A 22,790-nucleotide genomic window follows, 5' to 3' on the forward strand; every position below is an offset into this window, starting at 1 on the left:
CATATTGTCTTTCAACCAATTATAGGATATACCAGATTTTTATTAACATCCTAAGTGCTCTAAACTTTGTTGCTAACACACGCTAAACACAGTTGCTCGAAATGACAGTGTAGTTTACCTCCGAAGTCCAGATATGTAAGTGCACTTCACTGTTCATTACAGACATTACCAATAACATCTTCAGTTAACAACTGTTTTTGAAATATCTCATCAGTACTCTCTCCTATTCTTATTGCTAGTTCTTCTAATTGTGTTGTAGTTAACTATTTTTCCAATGGCACTTTGTGCAAAGCATAATTTGCGCTTTTCAGATTTCATTATATTTTAGTTATGAATAAATATCTAAATAAAGCAATAATATTTAGCTACATGGTACTAATAGTCACATGTTACAATAAAATAAGGGTGTACACACTCCTTTGAAATTGATGTTTTTTTGGGAATGTAGATTTCTGTTATTACGTTTTATAGGTCAAGACATAGTAAGACAAACCCAGTTTGCTCAACTGAAATTCATTTTATGACAGATTCAGACTAGGAAACATACAACACAAAAATTCCTACCTCACCTTCCTAGAAATAGTGGGAGTGTATACTAAACTCATACAATTTTGTGGAATTTATTCCCTCAAAATGTTTTTATTTTGTACAATAAATAATTTTCTCATTGGTTATCAATACATTATATTATTATGGTGTAAATAAATAATTATTGACTGGCGTGAGCTTTGTGTTTTTTATGTCTGTTTACTATTAATAATATTGGCTATGAGTAGTGTGCTTGGTTGCAACACTAAAATTACTAGACAGTAACTGTGTAAGAATAATTTCAACCCACTTTAAGTATCTCGTAAAAGAAGCATTTAGGGACATACATTTATAAAGCACACTATCATTATTTTTTCATGCCGAATCATCCCCAAAGTTTGTAGCACATATTGAAATTAATTTTAGTAAATATTGAAAGTAAAAACAATAGCGAAAATGGAACAAAAAAAATAGTAAACCAAATTGGCTGTATAAGCTCAATGACAAATGACAGTTGAGTTTTTATTCCCTAATTTCGCTTATTTTTTTTTATAGTATTTAAATAAAGCATAAGTTATATTCTTCATGAAACACACTGTTCATGCAGTCAATGAGGGTATTTGGCTCCGAATTCCATCCTACTACATTAATTTACTTGATATTTTCACAGTAACTAGGGAATAGCTCAAGAAACAAAGTCTACCCTATTCCAAAATAAGCTTTTATCTTTTAAGTGGTTCTCACCACTTCTTGGGATTAAACTGTTAGAGAACTTAATTCGAAGCAAAAATTGATCTATTAATTTATTTTTGAAAACTTAATTAACACTTTCTGAGTTATTCGTGGAGGCAAATTTGCCATTTTCATTGAAAAACTACTCCATTTTGAATGTTTTTTTTGCGAATACTTAAAAACAATGGATCTAATGAAAAAACTGTAATAAACAATTTTTTAGCATATGAAAAGACAAAGAGATTCGTTTTTCCATAAATCGTCTAATTACAATACAAAGAGAGATAGGTACCTAACCTATGGTACGCGAAAGATTTGTGTTGTGCATGTTCGAATAGCTGGATTCAACTTGAAATAACAAAAAATTGGTCGATTTTATGGATATAATGCTGAAAATACTTTTTATAGTGCTTGAAAAAACCTTTAAAATGAGCACTGTTAAATATCAATTACACTAAAACTAAGCGAGATATGGTGCAAATAAGATTGATCACTCATATATTTTAAGAAAAAATGAGCAGTATATTTAACCCCGTATCCAGTGGAATTTAAATACATCGTTTTTCTTCTACAATACCTTTTATTCTAGTGTTATTTCTATATCTAAAAAGTTGGACTGGGCTAAAAGGCATCGTTTTTGAAAAAAATAAGATCATATTAAGTATAGAGAGCATTTTTAAATTTTCTTAAAAATCTTCCTTTTTCTCCATGTAACTAGAAAATGATAAGAAATACGAAAAAAATGATTGAGTATAAAAATTTAGAGTTTTTTTTTTAAGTTATTTGTTTTTCATTAAAAACTGTCAGAGATATCACTACTTTAAGTTAGGTTGGTAGCGTGAGTATTACTTATCTACCTTTCTTGTGCCCTTTAAAAACTAAAGATTTTGAACGAATCAATGTGGTTTTATAGTCCTTGAAAGTTCCAACAAAAAGGTTTTTGAATGGATACAATATCTTTAAAATGAACGGAGTTATTGTAAAAAAACCAAACAACTTTTTTTTTCAATTTTGAGCAGATGAGAAGGGGATCTCGGTATACCGACTACTCAATTATCACAGCTGCTGGTGAAAAGCACTCATGTAAAATTGGCATTACCTTCACTAGATGCTTTGAACGAGCACATTAAGATACACTCACTTCATCTTTCTTCGTCAGAGGTCGCTAAAGGCGTACGTTGGTAGGATATTTAAATATATTTACCGACCAGTCGTACGTTTTCATTCAGTTCAGTCTTCTTACAAAGCCTCTTTGATAACAGGTAAATCTAGAAACGCGTGTGCAGAGTATAAAATGATAGCGGTTTAGATGGGTAAATTGCTGATGCTTTAGTGAAGGCCTTCTTAAACTACGAATCGAGATGCTTTCTGATGATTTTCGCTGCAAAATGGTACCAGGGTGTTAAAGACACCATTTCGACATGAGAAAAACTTGTTCGTTTATTAAGAATTACGTTCGGTCCGAAAAAACCGGCATATCGTGTCTACCGCGAACTATTTGCCGAGGAGTAAGAAGGAAAAACGACAGTGGACGTCTTAGTTTGCCGATGTAGGGTCGTTCTCGCGCAATTAGAACCGGGCTGCCTTACAGAAGAAGTTCAGCTAGACATGGTTGAAGGGGTATTGAACAAGGGGATTCGAGAAAAGATTTCTCGAAATTCCGTTTTCACTTTTACAGAGCTACTTACAGCAGCACAGAAAGTTGAAGATATGTTTGGAAATATTGTGCTAAGGAGGACAAAGCCCCCCACAATCGAAAATTGTACGAAAAACGGCCGCGATGTAGCTATTGTCGTGTTCCCGGTCATGCTGAGGATGAGTATCGAAAATTACGTGATCGACAATCCACCGATTGACCTACGACTTCGAAAGAAATTGCGATTTTCGCGTACGGTTAGTGCTACCGTCGGAGCAACTATTTTGAATTCGCCGAGCAATAGCCTAAACACTCCGTTAAGTTGTTACGGTTGTGGTAAACCAGGTTCGAGTGTAGCCATAAGGAAGCATCCTCGATAGCTTTCTCTTCCGTAGATATAGCTCTAGATTTTTATAACAAGGAATGGCGGTTTGAAATGAAAACACACGACAGCAGTTGCTGTTTGAAGAAAATATGCTAGCAGATTATGAACGAACTCGACTCAACGAATTTTTAGATAGTAGGAAGAATACCTTCAGAATGGGGGAGAGCCTGCCGGCTATACAGAGCATCGGATTAATACGGGAAATAGCGCACCAAATGCACTGCCACCATACCGAGTGTCACCTACCAAGAGAGAAGTGCTTGGGACCAAGTTGGATAGACCCTTGGGGGAAGACATAATCGAAGAATGCGAAAGTGCGTTGGCCGCGCCGTTAGTAATAGTAACGAAAAAAGATGAAAGGATACTTTGCGTAGACCATCAACGTTTCAACGCTGTGACTAGTGACGCGTATCCGTTACCGCGTATGAACGATATGATAGGATTGTTCCAACATAACGAGGAACCGTCATGTTACGACACGTTACTAGATAATTAACGTTCTATGGGTTCCATGGGAACGAAATAATACGTTCCATGGTAGTGCGTAGGACGCTGATCGTTACATGGACGGTTTCTCGTTGTGTTGGAACAAACCTGATACAAGCCGCGAAGCGAACATTTTATATGTCTACCATGACTTGCGATCTGAGTATCAATAAGTGAACGCGTCGTGGAAGTTGATCCGTTCCTGATATCGGAACGGTTACTTCCGAGAAATGTGAAGGAAGCCCTTCGATTCAAAGGGGATTTAGTATGGGCCAGAACAACCGCTCCTAGTAACAGCTCGAAAGGTCAGACAGCTAAATACTACCCGAAAAGAGATGGACCCTTCAGGCTCAAGCGATTGGTATCGCCTGTGAATTATGAGCTTTGTGGAGTGGACACCCCTACTACCCTTGGTGTATTCCATGTATCCGCGCTTACAAATGCAAATCTCACTGACGTTGAAGCTCCAATGCTTGTAGTGCCAAGACTAAAACGAGAACGTCCCAAGAAGAAAACTGCATCTTTTGCTGGCCCCTCCTCTAACGAGTTCGATGGCAAGGGGGAGACTGTAACAAACCCGTCCTTTGTGCGGCGCCTATGTAAGCACTGTTCTAATATACGTATGGTCAACCACCAACACATGGCCAATGACCTAGTGTGTGGGAGATCCAAGTGTTTGTGTTTATATTTTAAGTTTCGCAGATGTGAATAGAACACAAAGACAGACTACTAAAGCCTAAAAAGTACTTAAATTTACGTTACAACTATACTAAAATCACAATAAAGATTCACATAGAAATAAACAAACCAAGACATTTTGAATGTTACGAGAAGGACTCCCGAATCATGATTTACAATGTATAAACTTTGTAAATCATGATTTGGGATTTACAATGTAAGTATATACATTGTAAATTATGATTTGGGAGTGCTCCTCGTAACATTAAACGTGTCTTGGTTTGTTTACTTCTAGTGCATTTTTAACTACTGTGATTGTAGTATAGTTTTATTCAATTTTGGTAATGGGCGGTAGTTTTCATCCTAAAAATTAAAAAGCGCATATCGGCATAGGGTAGACTTTGAATTAGGAGATAAGTAAAGCGTAAAGCCTATTCCCAATGTTTCATTAAAATCCATGCAATGAAATCCATGCATCCTATTTTTGATCTCATTGACTGGCGTATTAGACCAGTAAGGATCTGTGAAAAATCGTCTATTTTTGGATGTGAGAGGTGGCATTCGGATTTTTGCAGATAAAGTTAGGTGATACCTTCAGTAATAATAATTGACTTATGCTCCTTCTCAAATATGCCCGGAACATTAATAAAAAAATTAAAATATTTAAAAATTTCGAAAAACGTCGATTTTTTTCTGCTTTCTTTGCTTATAACTTTAAAACGATTCGTTTTGGAACAAAGTCGTAGAGAAATAAAATAAAGATAATTGAATTTAGCAATATAGCAATAAATACAAAATAAGGGGGCAAAATACGCCTGTTGTTATTCAATGTTTTAACCACTTTGGTGGCACTTAGGACCTTAGTAATCCGCTTAGGAAATTCTTTGTAACATACTTAAACCGTGTACCAAATTTCATTACAATCTACCTAATAGATTTTGCATAATAAATTTGCAATCTAAATGTTTTTAAAAAAGTTCAAATTTTTTAAAATCTTTCTGAACAAAAAGTAGACCATTTAGAAGTTGGCTAATTTTTTTACATATAAAGAGGTGCTCTACCTATCTAATACACTTAACAGAATTAAAATCGGATTATTTAAGGGGCCTCAGAAATGTTTTAAACTTATAAACAATTTTTTGGCTTATAAACAAATAGCTTTGTTTAATAATAAAAAAATTAATTTTTAGCAATGCAAATAATTAAAACCGGTATAATTTGACTTAAACTTTCAAATGCTGTCAGCAGAATTGCTATTTTATTTTTAATCAAAAGTTATTCGCGTTCAAAAATTGCAATTTTTCGATTTTTTTAAAGTTCCACTGCGTTTATCTCGAAAACTATGCATCCTACGAAAAAACTTGTAAGAACATTTTTTGCTTAGAATTACCCAAGAAATACAAAAAATGTTTTATTTTGCGAAAAATCGATTTTATGTAATTCCTCAAGTTCTTTGTTTATAACAATCTTATCGACATCCGGATCAACTGTTACCCAAAAAAAATCGTGTGCTACGGGTCAAAAAATACATAAAAATCTTGGGTAAGTCCATCTAAATAAAGGAGCCCGTAGCTCCCCCTCCTGGCCACAGCACTAATTTGTTTATAAGCCAAAACATTGTTTATAACTTTAAAACATTACTGAGACTGCTTAAATAATCCGATTTTAATTCTGTAAAGTGCATTAGATAGGTAGAGTGCTTCTTTATAATGTAAAAAAATTGACAAATCTTTGTGTGTTCTAGTTTTTGTTGCGCAAGATTTTAAAAATTTTCAATTTTTTAAAAAAAGTTTAGATTGCAAAATTATTATTTAAAATCTAAAGTCAATTTTATTGAAATTTGGTGTACGATTTTAGCACATTACAAAAATTTTCTAAGCGAATTAGGAAGGTTCCAAGTGTAACCTAAGTGATGGAAAATCATTGAATAAGGACAGGCTTGTTTTGCCCCGTTATTTTATATTTATTGCTATTTTGCAGCAAGGGTGATAAATTAAGACATTTTTAAACAATCGCATCTGATATAAAATTTAATTATCTTTGTTTTATTCCTATACGACTTTGTTCCAAAATGAATCGTTTTAAAGTTATAAGCAAAAAAAGTAGAAAAAAATCGAAATTTTTTGAAATTTTTAAATATTTTATTTTTTTTATTAATGTTCCGGGCATATTTGAGAAGGAGCATAAATCAATTATTATTAACGAAGTTATCACCTAACTTTATCCGCAAAAATCTGAATGCCACCTCTCACATCCACCTAAAAACAGATCCTTACTGGTCTATATGTGTACTTTGTTTAATTTATAATAATGGTACAATATCTATCCATACTGTTCAATCAATATAAACAATGATATTGCTCCAAAATCAGATAATAATCTTCACTGGAAACAATGAAACATAATAAAATAGACTATAGTATAACATAAACATAAAATATCTCTACCTGTTAAGATTCCCATTACCATATTGATTTGTGATTATTCAGATTACGTAGGCACATTAGAAGCCTTTCATATGCGACCTTAACGCTTGTGAAATCGGCATGATAGTTCGGTGGAAAAGCTCAACCTGAAAATAATTACCAGCCACGCCAATGCATGAATTTTAAAAACTAACTTTTATTAATGTTTTCGCAGAAGGTTTGTCGGAATTAACAATCGTCGATATCTGCCCAAAGTGCCGCAAAAGTAAGTTTTATTTTATTACGTTTATTATTGTGTATGTATTTATTATACAGTGCGCTTGAATAAGTGTTACTCCCCCATATTAACTCATTTATTTTTAGCACATAAGCAAAACGCTCGGACAGGTCGATTTTTAAAATAATCGTAGTATATTATAGCATCAATGTTTCGAACTTGACGTTAGTAATCTTCATATGACAGTCATAACTCATAACTTTGATTTTTTTAATGGCAAAGTACATCATGTGACACTTCATTTAAGAGCTTTTGACATTCTGATTACAAAAATGTGAGTATAATACTAGGGCAAAATTTTGGTCAAATGCTTTTTAAATGCATTAATTTTTTTCTAACCCCGAGAAAACTAATGGGTATTTTTGAAAAATTTAAACGCAGAATGAAAGATTACATTATTATTGAGGACCGAAAGTCCTTTAGAATAAATAAAAAGTTTGTTTTGAATGATATACAGTCGGAAAAATGAAAGAATACCCATGAACGAACATATAAAACACGCTGTATTTTCCTGTCACCGTGTCACACAAAAAATTGGCCAGCGCAAGTACATGTAATAATTATTGTTACATTTACTTGCACTGGACAACTTTCTTTGTGACACGGTGACAGGAAAATACAGCTTGTTTTATATGTTCGTCCATGGGTATTCTTTCATTTTTCCGACTGTATTTGAAATTAAAAATCATACTAAATTTTCTCTTAGCTTTAACCCACTTAACTTATTAAAATAAACATTATAGAAGTTTTTAGGGACTTTAGGCCCTCGGTGATAATGTATGTGTTTAAATTTTTCAAAAATTCTTATTAGCTTTCTCAAAATTAAAAAAAATGAATGCATTTAAAAAATATTGGACCGAAATTTTGCTCAAGTATTATACATTTTTTTAATCAGTATTTCAAAAGCTTTTAAATGAGGTGTCATATATGATGTACTTTCCCATTCAAAAAAATCAAAGTTTGACTATCACCTAAAGAGGAATCGCGTAAAGTTCGGAACATTGATGCTATTGGGACCGTGCAAGTTCGGCAAAGCGACCTCTATTTCTACGCTCTGTACTTTTATTCGCACTTTTAATTATATTGGCCAATTATATTAGTCCTGGTTGCTGGATAATTGTCAAGGCCATAGTCCAAAAAAAAATAATAAGAAAAAATAAGATGCAGGTTATGTTATGCAAACGTAAACAATTGTATGTAGTAAATAAAATTAGTTATTAAAATGCAGTACTGCAAGCAAAATACAATTAATTAAATTTACCTTTATATAATAATTGCATATCATATCAATATTGTGGAGCAATATATAATTTTTCTGCTTCAATGACAGAAGGTATGAAATATACGTCAATTTGACAATTTCAATTGACAATATGAATTATTTAAGATACATACAGGGCTTTGAGGTTATGATGACAGATTGTTGTTAGCATTTTTATCTGCAGCATTTTCATATATTTATGCAATATTAAATAGTTATTAAACATATATTGTGTGAGTAATATCTAGTGTTTGCAATTTATCAGAATAAATTTGCATATAGGTGAAACTCTTGAAGATATATCAAAAAATTAAAAAGTGAGGTTAACAATGCCAGTTTGTAATAAGTGCAAAAATGAGATTGATGGTAATCAATCTCAGGTATTCTGCGACTGTTGCAGAATTGTCTTCCACTCATCTGAAGCCTGTTCAGGTTTAACTACCTCAGAAAATAGAGCTGTAGTTCTCCAAAAAAGAAACTTGATGTATTTGTGTGTTGACTGCCGAGAGGCTTTTAAATCAGCCCCTATGGTAATAAAAAGAGTGCAGGAGCTTCAGGAAGAGGTTGCTAGTTTAAAAAGGGAAATAGAAGTGCTTAAATCAACTCCAGTCTTAAACAGCGAGCAGATTTTGTATGAGGCAAATGAGAGAGCAATCAGGTCAAAAAATTTAATGGCATATGATGTACCAGAGTCTTCAGCAGTAGTATTACAGGATCGAATTAATCATGATATGGAAAAAGTGAAAGAAGTATTCAACAAATTGGGTTTTAATGATGTAAGTGACTCCATAATGAAAATTGTAAGAGTTGGACAGAAGAAAGACAGAAAAATGAGACCACTTAAAATTATTTGTAAAGACTATAATATCGTTCACAAAGCAATGCGTTTAAAGCACAAGTTAAAAACAGAGTCCTGTCCATATAAGATATCATATGATTCCACACAAATGCAGCAAAATGCTTATAAAGCTGCACGGCAAGAATTATCACAGAGGTCAACAAACGGGGAAGTTAACTTAATAATCAAGTTCATAAAGGGGTTACCATCAGTTTGTGTTAAGAAACAAACTGTACAGGAAAACTAAACACTACCCCATTAGCTATTTACTACCAAAATGTTAGCGGATTACGTACTAAGTTAGATGATCTCAAGCTGGCTGTGAATAGTTCTATGTATGATGTTATAATTTTGGTTGAAACGAATTTAAACATGGATATTTTGGACAGTGAACTAAACTGCACACACTTTTGTTTATATAGACAGGATAGATCAAGTCTCACAAGTCAGAAAGCCAGTGGTGGTGGTGTTCTTGTGTTTGTGAATAAATCAATTTGTTCTCAGAGGCTCAGGGTAACTCAAAACACAGTGGAACATTTATTTGTATCTTGTGAGTATATGGGAAGTAAATTTATAATTTCAGGAGTATATATTCCACCTAACATGCCCATAAATTACTATAGAACTCATTGTGACGCCGTGGAAACTATATCGATAAACTACCCATCTCATAAATTATATGTATTTGGTGATTACAATCTTCCGGAAGCTCAATGGTCTAATGATGATTTTGGTGTTAAAGTAGTTTGTCCTAGTACTTCTTCTGCACTTCCAGTGGCTCAGTCTTTTGGTTACCTTCAATTACTTCAAAAGATAGATATTCCAAAAAAAAGGAACATTTATTTAGATTTATTGTTCACAAATGATAAAGATGTAGAATTAAGTTTGGCAAGGGAACAAATTTTCAGAGATAGCTTACATCATGTCAGTTATGAATGTATTATTAGAAATATTTATAAGAAACAGGATCCCTCTGTTTTATTTTATGAAGACTATTACTATGATTTTCAAAATGCGAACTACTTGGGTCTTAATGATTATTTGGCAGGTATAGATTGGGAGCGGTGTCTGTTGTACCAGGATATAAATACATCTTTGGAGGTTTTTTATGAAGTCTTGAGTTTGGGAATTTCTTTTTTTGTGCCTCTAAAGAAATATAAAACTGGGACGTATCCTAAGTGGTTTTCATCTGAGCTTAGAAATCTTTGTTACCTTAAAAGAGCAGCACACAGAGCCTATGTCCATACGAAATCCTATGCTAGTTATAATGAGTTTTCTAGGTTGCGAGGGGAGTGTAAACGAGTCAGGGAGGTATGTTGGCAACACTATTTAATTAAGGTGGATCAAGAATTTAAATTAAATCCTAGATATTTTTGGAAATATATCCGAGACTTAAAATCAAATCATTCTCTGCCTCAAAACATAATTTACAATGACAAAGAAGCCAGAAATGGTCAAGAAAGTGTTGCATTGTTTAAAAACTTTTTTGAATCAGTATATACTTCCAGGAACCAGGATGATTCACTGTCAATAGAGATACCTGAAAATGTTTCTGAAAGTTTTAACTTCACTTATATTTCAAAAGTAGAAATTTTTAACAAAATCTTGGAGCTTCCTAATAAAAACACACTAGGTCCAGATGGGGTACCAAACAGTTTACTTAAGCACTGTATTTACACTTTAGTTGTTCCATTATATTTACTATATAATCAATCTTTGAAGTGCTCAATATTTCCAGATAAATGGAAGCATAGTTTTATAATGCCTATATTTAAAAGTGGGGCAAATAATCTTGTTACTAACTATAGGAGTGTCTGTATCCAGTCATCAATCCCAAAACTATTTGATAGCTTAGTAAGTGATCAATTGAAGTGGCTCTGTAGAGGATTAATATCCAATAACCAACATGGCTTTTGTGCAGGTAGATCTACGGTCACCAATTTATTATCGTATCAGATGCAAATTACAAAAGCACTTGAAAACTTTCAACAAGTGGATTCTATATATACTGATTTTTCCAAAGCCTTTGACCAAGTAGATCACCACACATTACTTAATAGGCTTTATAATGTTGGGTTTAGCATAGACACTCTAAAATGGATTAAGAGCTTTTTGTCTGACCGTCAGCAAAGAGTTAAAATAGGTTCGTATCAATCAGATTCTATAAATGTTACCTCAGGAGTTCCCCAAGGAGGACACTGTTCTCCGATTTTCTTTGTTTTATTTGTAAATAGTATTTTTGAATGTTTTAAGAACTGTGAAGCCCTGGGTTTTGCAGATGATTTGAAATTTTTTAGAGTAATTGGCAGTTTGGAGGATCAAAAACTTCTGCAGGAAGATGTTGATAGATTAGATCAATGGTGTAGGATAAATAAGCTAAGGTTAAACATTTCTAAATGTTGTCACATAAGCTTCTTTAAAGGAATTAGAAAATTGAATACTTCATATTCATTACAAGGGATAACACTGAATTATGTTTCTAAAATCAAGGATTTAGGGGTTTTATTTGATGAAAACTTAACTTTTGTGGAACACATTAATACAATTACAGTGAAATCATCAAAAATGCTAGGTTTTATAGTTAGGAGTTGTAAAACTTTTTCTGTAAATACATTCAAAATTCTTTATTGTTCATTAGTTAGGTCTAGATTAGAGTATGCTTCGGTGATATGGTCTCCATATCATGCAGTGCACGTTGCAACAATTGAAAGCATTCAGCATAAATTCTTGCGGGTGTGCTCTTATAAACTTAAGTTGATTATAGTAGATCATGAGTATAGTGAAATTGAAAAGCAACTTAAGTTACAATCCCTGGTAGATCGCAGGATTTGTGCTGGATTAATATTTCTGTACAAATTAGTAAATTGTACAATATATTGTACAGATCTATTGAATCAATTACATATTGGGATTCCCTCAAGAAATAGGAGAAATCGTTCTATCTCATTTTTTGTACCATTTCACCGAACAAACTATGGTTACTACTCTCCTTTAGATAGATATGCAAGAATTATAAATCAGTATCATCTAGAGGTCTTTGGTATTAGTTTATATTATTTTAAAAGTCAGTTAAGGAGCATAAATTTTTAGATTGCAATATGACGTGATGTAACCTAGTCTCTATTTAAGGGTGTATATGATAATGTATAATGGAAATAATTTATTTTAAATTTTTAATTTAGAATTAAGTAAGTTTATTTTCAATCTGTTTACATATTGTTATTTATTTTTTTAATTGTAATTTGTTAATGGGGTTTTCTCGTAAAATAAATAAATAAAAATAAAAGATAGTTGCAATATTTCTCCGCGACTCGCGCACGGTCGTTTCTCGTTTCCCTTTCAAGTAATTGCACACCGCGAATAATACAGTGATGAGCGCGCTAATAACCGGCAAACTAGCGTAAAAGATGGAAAACATAATAAATTGCGAAACAAAAAGAGATGAAACTAGTAGAGATGGAAATGATCGTTATAAACGGATAAATTGACATTATATTACATAGTTTCCCACCTTTAGACGCATCAGAGGAGTATGACAACTGTCACTGTGACAGTAGAATTTTATAAAATACTCCTGTCACAGACATCTATAGGTGGGAAACTATGTAATGTAATGTTAATTTATCCGTTTATAATGATCATTTTCATCTCCACTAGTTTCATCTCTTTTTGTTTCGCATTGTATTATGTTTTCCATCTTTTGCGCTATTTTGCCGGTTATTAGCGCGCTCATCACTGTATACATACTTAGTCTGGGCTGATTATCGGAGAATAGGCCATTTTTGGGAAAAGTTCTTTACCAGCAATTTTATTGCTGGAATCGAATTATAAGATCCTATATATTAATAATATAGGTATGCAAAGTCCTCAGATAGTGTGCTACTTTTTTTATAAACAAAATGGCGCCCGAAAATCGTGTCTTTTTCAATTATTGCTCTAGAACTCCGAAGATTTTAACTTTACAACAAAAACACTCAAATAAAAATTCACCATGATTAAATTTTGCATAGAGACGTGTTTTTCCCGATCTGCTCCGACGAAAATTTTCCTCGGAAAATGCGGGTTTTCCCAACAAAATCTTTAATTTTCAAATAAAGTTTTAGATAAGTAATTATTTACCAATTATTAAATAATTTGGTGACTTAAAAGCCTTCTTGGTTTAGATTATAGTTCCAGAAGCTGGTGAAAATTAAACGAATATTTTAGCAACAATTCAATTGTTAATTAATAATTTACGGTCGCAATAATAACCAAAATAAGTATGATGCACTGATCAAACTTTGAAATCTTATAAAGATGAGATGCCTATTTAACATTTTGTCGACAAAATATAAATTTTTTATTTTTCTGCATAATCTTTAAATGTTTAAAAAAAAATAGTTATTAACAAATTAACGTTTCTCAGAAAGTTTTTATTATATTATAATTTTAAAAAATAGCTAAAATGCGCATTTCGAATATCTTGAAAATGAATGCTTTAAGTTATGAAACAGCAAAATAAACGTACGATTACTACGGTGTTAATATTTTTTTTAATTCTTTCAAAGCGTAGAAGTGAGTTTAAAGTACAAGCTAATTTTTTATAAAACAATATCGATTATCAGCTTAATGGTTATATTTTAATTAAAGATTATAAATATATTTGTTTGTAATTTACACGCGCGAAAGTAGAATAATACAGTACCGTAGCTACCCGCCCACATACACAACTCGCGCGAGTTTAAGCGTGTCAGTCGCTTCGAGTGAACATTTTATCTCCGGCTCTGTATCAAGCCTACTTTCGCGCTAAAAATTACAAAAAAAGTATTTTTAATCTTTGATTAAAATATAACCATTGCACTAATTTTTGACATTCTTTGTGAGTAATTAGATTGTACCATATACTAACTTTTAAGCTTTGAAACAATTAAAACAAATTATAAACAATGGAGATATCGTATATTTATTTTGCTGTTTCCTAACTTTTTTGCAAATGGTTGGAAATTTTTTTTAAAGCATTCATTTTCAAGACCTATGAAATACGCATTTTAAGTATTTTTTAAAATTAGAATATAATAAACAATTTCTAAGAAATGTTAATTTGTTTACAACAATTTTTTTTAAACATTTAAAGATTATGCAAAAAAATGAAAAATTTATATTTTGTCGACAAAATATTAAATAGGCGTCACACCTTTATAATCTTTCTAAGTTTGATCAATGTCTCATGATTATTTTGGTTGTTATTGCGACTGTAAATTGTTAATTAACAATTGAATTGTTGCTAAAATATTCGTTTCATTTTTACCGGCTTCTGAATGTATAATCTATAATCTATACCAAGAAAGCTTTTATTTCACCAAGCTATATAATTATTGATAAATAATTACTGGCCCAAAAAAATTATTTGAAAATTCGAGATTTTGTTGGGAAAACCCATATTTTCCGAGGAAAATTTTCGTCGGAGCAAATCGGGAAAAAAATGCCTCTATGTAGAATTAAATTGGGGTGAATTTTTATTTGAGTATTTTTGGTGTAAAGTTAAAATCTTCAGAGTTATAGAGCAATTTGTTTATAAAAAAAGTAGCACACTATCTGTGGACTTTGCATACCTATATTAATAATATATAAGAGCTTATAATTCGATTAAAGCAATAAAATTGCTGGTAAATAACCTCTCTTTGTACTTTACTAATTAGACCAACGTATTATAACTATTTTTTTTTCAAAATTTAAAGATTATGCAAAAAAAAGACAAATTTATATTTTGTCGATAAAATATTAAACAAGCATCTCATCTTTATAATCTTTATAAGTTTGATCAATGTATCATGATTATTTTGGTTATTATTGCGATCGTAATTTGTTAATTAACAATTGAATTGTTGCTAAAATATTAGTTTAATTTTCACCGGGTTCTGGAATTACAATCTATACCAAGAAATCTTTGATGTCACTAAGTTATTTAATTATTGATTAATAATTACTTACCTAAAACTTTATTTGAAAATTATAGTTTTTGTTAGGAAAACTCGCATTTTCCGAGGAAAATTTTCGTCGAAGCAAATCGTGAAAAACATATCTCTATGCAGAATTTAATTGCGGTGAATTTTTATTTGGGTGTTTTTGTTGCAAAGTTAAAATCTTCGGAGTTATAGAGCAATAATTGAAAAATATACGATTTGTCGGCGCCATTTTGTTTATAAAAAAAGTAGCACACTATCTGCGGACTTTGCATACCTATATTATTAATATATAGGATCTTATAATTCGATTGCAGCAATAAAATTGCTGGTAAATAACTTTTCCATGAATTTTGCTAATTAGCCCAGAGTAACTATGATTATTTTAAAAATTGACCTGTCCGAGAGTTTTGCTTATGTGCTAAAAATAAATAAGTTAATAGGGGGTAACACTTATTCCGGCGCACTGTATGTACAGTGCTTTTTAGATAAAACTATCGACCTTAAGTAACTTTTGAACCATTGATTTTTAGAAAAAGCGTAAAAACACGTCAAATAATATTTGAAGGGAGAGACATTATGCCATATTTAAGCTTGCTGGGATCATCCCTTATTTTTTTTTAAATTACTTCCACCTTTTAATTTGATATTTGGATTTTTCTCTTTGTACTGATTTCAAAAATGTATAACACATGATGTTTAAAGTGACTACTTTATGAGAAAAATAAATACAAATGCAAGAAAAGTGGATTGAAAGAATATTATTTTTTTTAACAATTTTATTATAAACATTTTAGAAAGAACATTTCACTACCAAAAATTTTACCAATAATTATTCAAGATTTTAAAAAAGTCTTTGAATAATTATTGTTAAAATTTTTGGTAGTGAAATGTTCTTTCTAAAATGTTTATAATAAAATTGTTAAGAAAAATAATTTTCTTTCAATCGAGTTCTTTTCCTTTTGTATTTATTTTTCTCATAAACTAATCAGTTTAAACATCATGTGTTATTTATTTATTTATTTATTTATTTATTTATTTTACGGGCAAGCCCAATTCTACAAAAATACATAGTGTACAGAAAAAAACAATAACATAATATAATATAAAAAACAGACATACAGAAATATAAATAAAATATTAGAAGTAAATATGTACTATGAAATAATATCATAAAACCAAGTTAACAAATTACAGACGCTTCACTCAAATATTGATCCCATGTAAATTTCTTTTAAAACGACTGATTTAGTTGTCGAACAGTTGTAAATTGTAAAGGGAGTTTGCTAAATTCAAGACTCTGGGTACGAACGAAAAAAGTGAATAATTAAACCTGTGGAATGGTACATAAAATGTTCGCACTTGTCTAGTGGTGCGAGGTGGTACAAACAGTGCGATCTTATTAAGTAGTTGAGAACAACTGCATATACCATTTAAGATCTTGAATAATAGCAAAAGGTCCCTTTGTTTTCTCCTGCTTGCAAGAGAAGGGACCTGCAGTTGATGCTGCCATACAGCGTAATCTTGATAGGTATGAAGCTTAAAAGCAATGTAACGGAAGAAACTATTTTCGACTTGTTCAAGTTTCCTAATGTAGACCAAGTAGTGTGGGGACCACACTGAAGAACAATACTCGAGGTGAGACTTGACCAAAGAGAAGTAAAGAACTCTAATACTGGATATGTTTGTAAAATCACGAGTTGTTCTTTTTACAAAACCCAGCATTTTCTAGATGTTTGAATGACATTGATGATGTGAGTATTGAAACAAAGAGAGTTTTCCAGTGTAATCCCCAAGTCCTTGATTTTATTAACAGTGTTGAGCAATTGGCCATCATTGTAATAGTTTGATAATATTGGGTGGTGAGTACGGTTAAAGTTAATTACATGACATTTGATGGAATTAAGGTTCATACCGTTAAGTGAACACCATGCAGAGAGGTTATTCAGTTCTGATTGCAATATGGCAGCATCATAATGATTTTTTATAACTTTAAAGCACTTCAAGTCATCAGCAAATAGCAAGGCGTTACAATCGTGAAAACAGTTGGTAATATCATTAATAAATATATTAAAGAGTAATGGACCCAAATGGTACCCCTGTGGTACACCTGACTTAACTGGAAAGGTTTGTGAGTAAAAGTGGTTTACTCGAACTTGTTGAAATCTTTCGGTTAAATAACTCTGTAACCACTGCAACAAAGGTCCACTTATGCCATAGGAGCTAAGCTTTTGATTCAGGAGTTCATGATTTACTCTGTCAAAGGCCTTGGAAAAGTCAGTATAAATTGAATCAACTTGAAGTCCCTCCTCCAAGGCTTCAGACAGAAAATCAACATAGGTCAACAAACTCAGTTCAGCAGACTTACCTGTAGTAAAACCAAATTGCTGAGAGTTTAGGATCCCGGAGCTATCGAAGGTGAGGAAATCAGTTATAATACTTTCAAAAACCTTTGGTATAACACTAAGAATAGATATAGGGCGGTAATTACTAATATTAGATTTATTACCAGATTTATATATTGGTGTGACATAAGAAAGTTTCCAAAAGTCTGGAAACTGACCTACATCCAAAGATTTATTAAATATATGAAACAAAGGTCGCGATAGTACAAAACTGAATTCCTTAAGAAAATTAGGTGGTATACCATCAGGCCCAGGACCCTTGTTGACACTTAATGATGAAAGCTTTTAGTAAATTTTGAATTTTCGTATTTCGAATATGGTCAACATTGCAATTTAAAGTAATATCACTATAAACTGATGAAAAGTGATCTGCAAATAAGTTGGCAATATCATTGCCACATGAAGCTACAGAGTCATTCAGGGTCATTGAGTCAGGTATACAATTGTTTTCACGCTTGCTACCTACAAATTTCCAAAAATGCCTCGCGTTATTTTGTATAGAAAATTCGGTGAAACGTATGTAATTGTCATAACAGCATTTAGATAGATTTTTACAATTTGTTCTCAGATGACAAAAATCAGCATAGCTTTCAGGAGTCTTTAAAGTTTTATAAATTTTATGAGCTTTTATTTTTTCATTGTTATACATTTTTGAAATCAGTACAAAGAGAAGAATGCAAATATCAAATAAAAAAAGGTGGAAGTAATTAAAAAAAAGGGGATGATACGGGGGGTGAGAGGGTGCCTTTCCCGAAAAGCTTAAATATGGCATAATGTCTCCCCCTAAATATTATTTGATGCGTTTTCGCGCTTTTTCTAAAAATCAAGTGATTCAAAAGTTATTTAAGGGGATAGTTTTATCTGAAAAGCACTGTATAGGTATGTAGACGTAGATTATGTAAAGTCTATTTAGTTATTCTGTACCTCGACCTCATAATATTTTTTGTTAAATTATACAGGGTGTAACAAAAATGCAGGTCATAAATTGAATCACATATTCTGGGACCAAAAATAGTTCGGTTGAACCTAACTTACCTTAGTACAAATATGCACATAAAAAAGTTACAGCCCTTTGAAGGTACAAAATGAAAATTGATTTTTTTAAATATATCGAAAACTATTACAGATTTTTTATTGAAAATGGATATGTGGCATTCTTATGGCAGGAGAATCTTAAAAAAAAGTTATAGTGAAATTTGTGCACCCCATAAAAATTTAATGTGGGGATTTTTCCTTTAACCCTCCCCCCCCAATTCTATTATTCTGGTACCATTAGTCAAACACAATATTTTTAAAACTTTTCTGCTCTTAGTACTTTTTCAATAAGCCAGTATTTATCGAGATATTTTGAATAATTTTCGAATCCACCACATATTTGTATATGGTTAAGTACGATTATGGAGACCTGTTAATAATCTGATTTATTTATAATTTACATTGTTTTAGGTATATTTTCAAATATATTAAAAAATAAGCCACATCTCGATAAAGGGGGGCTTGTCGAAAAAATACTAACAGGTAAAAAGTTTTAAAAACACTGTGTTTAAATGATGGTACCACAATAATAGTTTAATTGGAACGTGCCCAAATATTTGGGGGGTTTAAAGGAACAAAATCCCTATAAATTTTTTATGTACACGTATTAAAAAAGAAGCCTCATCTCGATAAAAACTGCCTTATCAAAAAATACTGAGAGGCAAAAAGTTTTAAAAACATTGTGTTTAACTAATGGTGCTATAATAATAATTTAACTGGAACGTACACAAAAGTCTGGGGGGGTTTAAGAGAACAAAACCCCATAACATTTTTATGCGGTGTACAAATTTCGCTGTTATTTTTTTTAAGATTTTCCTGTAACTAACTTTCCTACTAGTCCAGGGAGCATCTGTTTTGAGATGGACGTTGAGAGGTGACTCAAATGTTTTTGCAGAAATTGCTTGAAAATAACTCAAATAATAATATTTGAGTTATCCTCCCACTCAAAATGGTCCGGAACAGTGTTTAAATAATCAACATGTCAAAATATGAAGGAAGAATTCGATTTTTTTATTTTTTTTGATTATAACTTTAAAACTGTTTATTTCTGAGAAAAGTTGTACTGACATAAAAGTTGCGTAATTAAATTTCCTACAATATAGAATTATTTAAATATTTAAAAAATAGTCACCCTTGTTGCAAAATAGCAATAATTGAGAAAAAAACCATACAAAAACAAGTATTCGCGTTTTACGTTTTTCAATCACTTTCACAATCACACTTTGGACCTTCATATTTTACCCAGAAAAACTTTATGATATAGTAAAACAACACTGTAAATTTCATTAGGATCGCTTTAATAGATTTTGCAAAATAAATTTTGCAATCCAGCTTTCGCAAAAAAATTCATTTTTTTTAAATGTTGCAGGACTGAAAATAAACCAGATAGCAAGTTGAATTTTTTTTTGCTTATAGAGGTTTACTGTACCTTTCATTTGCAATTTTCAAAATTAAAATCGATTAATTACCACGGCGTCAGGAAATTTTTTAAATAAACATTAATTTTTGGTGCTACGCGCAGGACAGCGGTGTTCGATTCACACAAGTTGATTTCCACCAAAATTTCTTCTCCAATCTTAATCTAATATATTATTTTCTTACTCTATATTTTGTTGAATTTTAATATTTTAATTCCACAAAAATCAAACTAATTTTATTATTGTTTGTGAAATATTGTTTAAACAATTGCATATATTTAAAAATAATAAACTTTTATTCTCTAAGTTAAAATATATGAACAAAGAAAGTTTTTGCTAATAAAAGTGTTATTTCAAAGGATCGAGTATGTGTTTTTATTTTGCAATAAACAAATTTATTTATTTACATCGAAATGTAATAAAAATTAAAATGTATCAATCATTATCAAATGTCATTGGAATGACCAAAGAGCAAATTATCCGCTGTCCTGCGCGTAGCACCAATAATTATTTTATATTTAAAAAAATTCCTGACGCCGTGGTGTTAATCGACTTTAATTCTGCAAAATTGCAAATGAAAGGTACACTACATTTCTATAAGCAAAAAAAAATTCAACTTGCTATCTGCTTTATTTTCAGTCCTGTAACATTTTGAAAAAATGAATTTTTTTTGCGAAAGCTGGATTGCGAAATTTATTTTGCAAAATGTATTGAACCGATCTTAATGAAATTTACCGTGTTATTTTACTGTATCATAAAGTTTTTCTGAGTGAAATATGAAAGTCCTAAGTGTAGCATAAATGGTTTAAAAACGTAAAATGCGAATACTTGTTTTTGTATGGTTTTTTCGCAATCATTGCTATTTTGTAACAAGGGTGACTATTTTTTAAATTTTTAACCAATTCTATATTGTAGGAAATTGATATACGCAACTTTTATGTCAGTTCAACTTTTCTCGGAAATGAATACTTTTAAAGTTATAATCAAAAAACGAAGAAAAAAATCGAATTTTTCCTTAATTTTTTGACATTTTGATTATTTAAACAATGTTCCGGACCCTTTTGAGAGGGAGGATAACTCAAATATTATTATTTGATTTATTTTCAAGCAATTTCTGCAAAAAAATTTGAGTCACCTCTCAACGTCCAAATGTACTAATATCTTTACAGATGCGCCCTGGTCTAGATGGCAATACGCAACCTCCAATTACAGTAAAAACTGGGGTATTAAATCAAGGATCAGATTTAATGCCCGATATAACAAAATCAGAAATCAAAGAGGCTCTGAAGAAACTGAAAAATAATCGAACCCCAGGTGAAGATGAAATAGTATCAGAATCACTAAAAATTGGAGGAAATACAATATATTGGAGGAAAAATATTAACCGGCCACCTTAAAAATGTGTTATTTTTGATGACTTATATCTCCTAAACCTGTTGTCCGATTTGTTATAATAATATTGTTGATAAACAGGTAAATTTTCATTGTATACCGGGTGTACGAATCAAACTGTGTTTTTTTCATAAAGTTTGCATCAACCTGTGGAATATTCTAGCATTTGTAGAATACTGAAATTAAAACCTAACTATAGTCTCATGCTTTCTCAACATTTTGTTGTTTGACTGATTCGCTTATGTTGGATAATAAGAAAGTTAGGTGCTTTAACAATTAGACATGTTGTTTATCAATACAGGGTGTTTTAAAAAAATTTTGGCAAAGTTTAAGGGGTAATTCTACATGAAAAACTAATGACAGTTTGCTTTATAAACTTAGGTCCGCAAATGCTTAGTTTCCAAAATAGGGGGTGTTTAAATTTTTCTGACAAACTGACGATTTATTTATTGCTTTAAAACCGGTTGAGATATGCAAATGCAATTTGGTGGGTTTTATGACGTAGTTATTGCATATTTTTTGACATAAAATTAAGAATTTAATATTCACCATTGGCGCGCATACGGGTAATATGAGCCATCATATTACCCGTATGCGCGCCAATGGTGAATATGAAATGCTTAATTGTATGCCAAAAAATGTGCAATAACTACGTATTAAAACTCACTAAATTTCATGCGCATGTCTCAACCGGTTTTAAAGTAATAAATAAATCATCAGTTTGTCAGAAAAATTTCAACACCCCCTATCTCGGAAACGAAGAATTTGCGGACATAAGTTTATAAAGCAAACTGTCATTATTTTTCATGCAGAATTACCCCTTAAACTTTGCCAAAATTTTTTAAAAACACCCTGTATTGATAAACAACATGTCTGGTTGTTAAAGCACCTAACTTTTTTATTATCCAACATAAGCGAATCAATCAAATAACAAAATGTTGAGAAAGCATGAGGCTATAGTTAGGTTTTAATTTCAGTATTCTACAAATGCTAGAATATTCCACAGGGTGATGCAAACTTTAAGAAAAAAACACAGTTTGATTCGTTCACCCGGTATACAATGAAAATTTACCTGTTTAGCAACAATATTATTATAACGATATTGTCAAGGAATAAGGCTAGAACATATTAAAAAAATCACTTAAATCGGACAACAGGTTTAGGAGATATAAGACATAAAAAAAACCCATTTTTAAGGTGGCCGATTAATTTTGGTCCAGAGTGTATATTACTTGAAAAAATTAAACTACTTTTCAATATCTGCCTTCACAAAGCCAATATTCCAACAGACTGGAACAACGCTACTTAGTCCATTCTTTAACGGTAAAATATTGCAAAACCTCTATATTTT

At 31.4% G+C, this 22,790-nt stretch overlaps 1 protein-coding gene across 6 annotated transcripts in view; it reads left to right on the forward strand.

Annotated features, from left to right (window-relative positions):
* Nucleotides 1-22,790, forward strand: part of LOC114324222 (epsin-2) — a 128,726-nt gene that overhangs the window by 4,836 nt on the left and 101,100 nt on the right. For 5 of the 6 annotated variants that reach the window (XM_050651860.1, XM_050651843.1, XM_050651865.1 and 2 more), the window contains exon 2: nucleotides 7,086-7,136. The exons of the other annotated variant lie outside the window; for it this stretch is intronic. The gene's annotated coding sequence lies outside the window, so the exon portion shown is untranslated. The remainder of the gene's footprint in view (nucleotides 1-7,085; nucleotides 7,137-22,790) is intronic. 6 annotated transcript variants of the gene reach the window in all.

The sequence above is a fragment of the Diabrotica virgifera genome, chromosome 1 (genome assembly GCF_917563875.1).
Source record: "Diabrotica virgifera virgifera chromosome 1, PGI_DIABVI_V3a".
Taxonomy (NCBI): Eukaryota; Metazoa; Arthropoda; class Insecta; order Coleoptera; family Chrysomelidae; genus Diabrotica; species Diabrotica virgifera.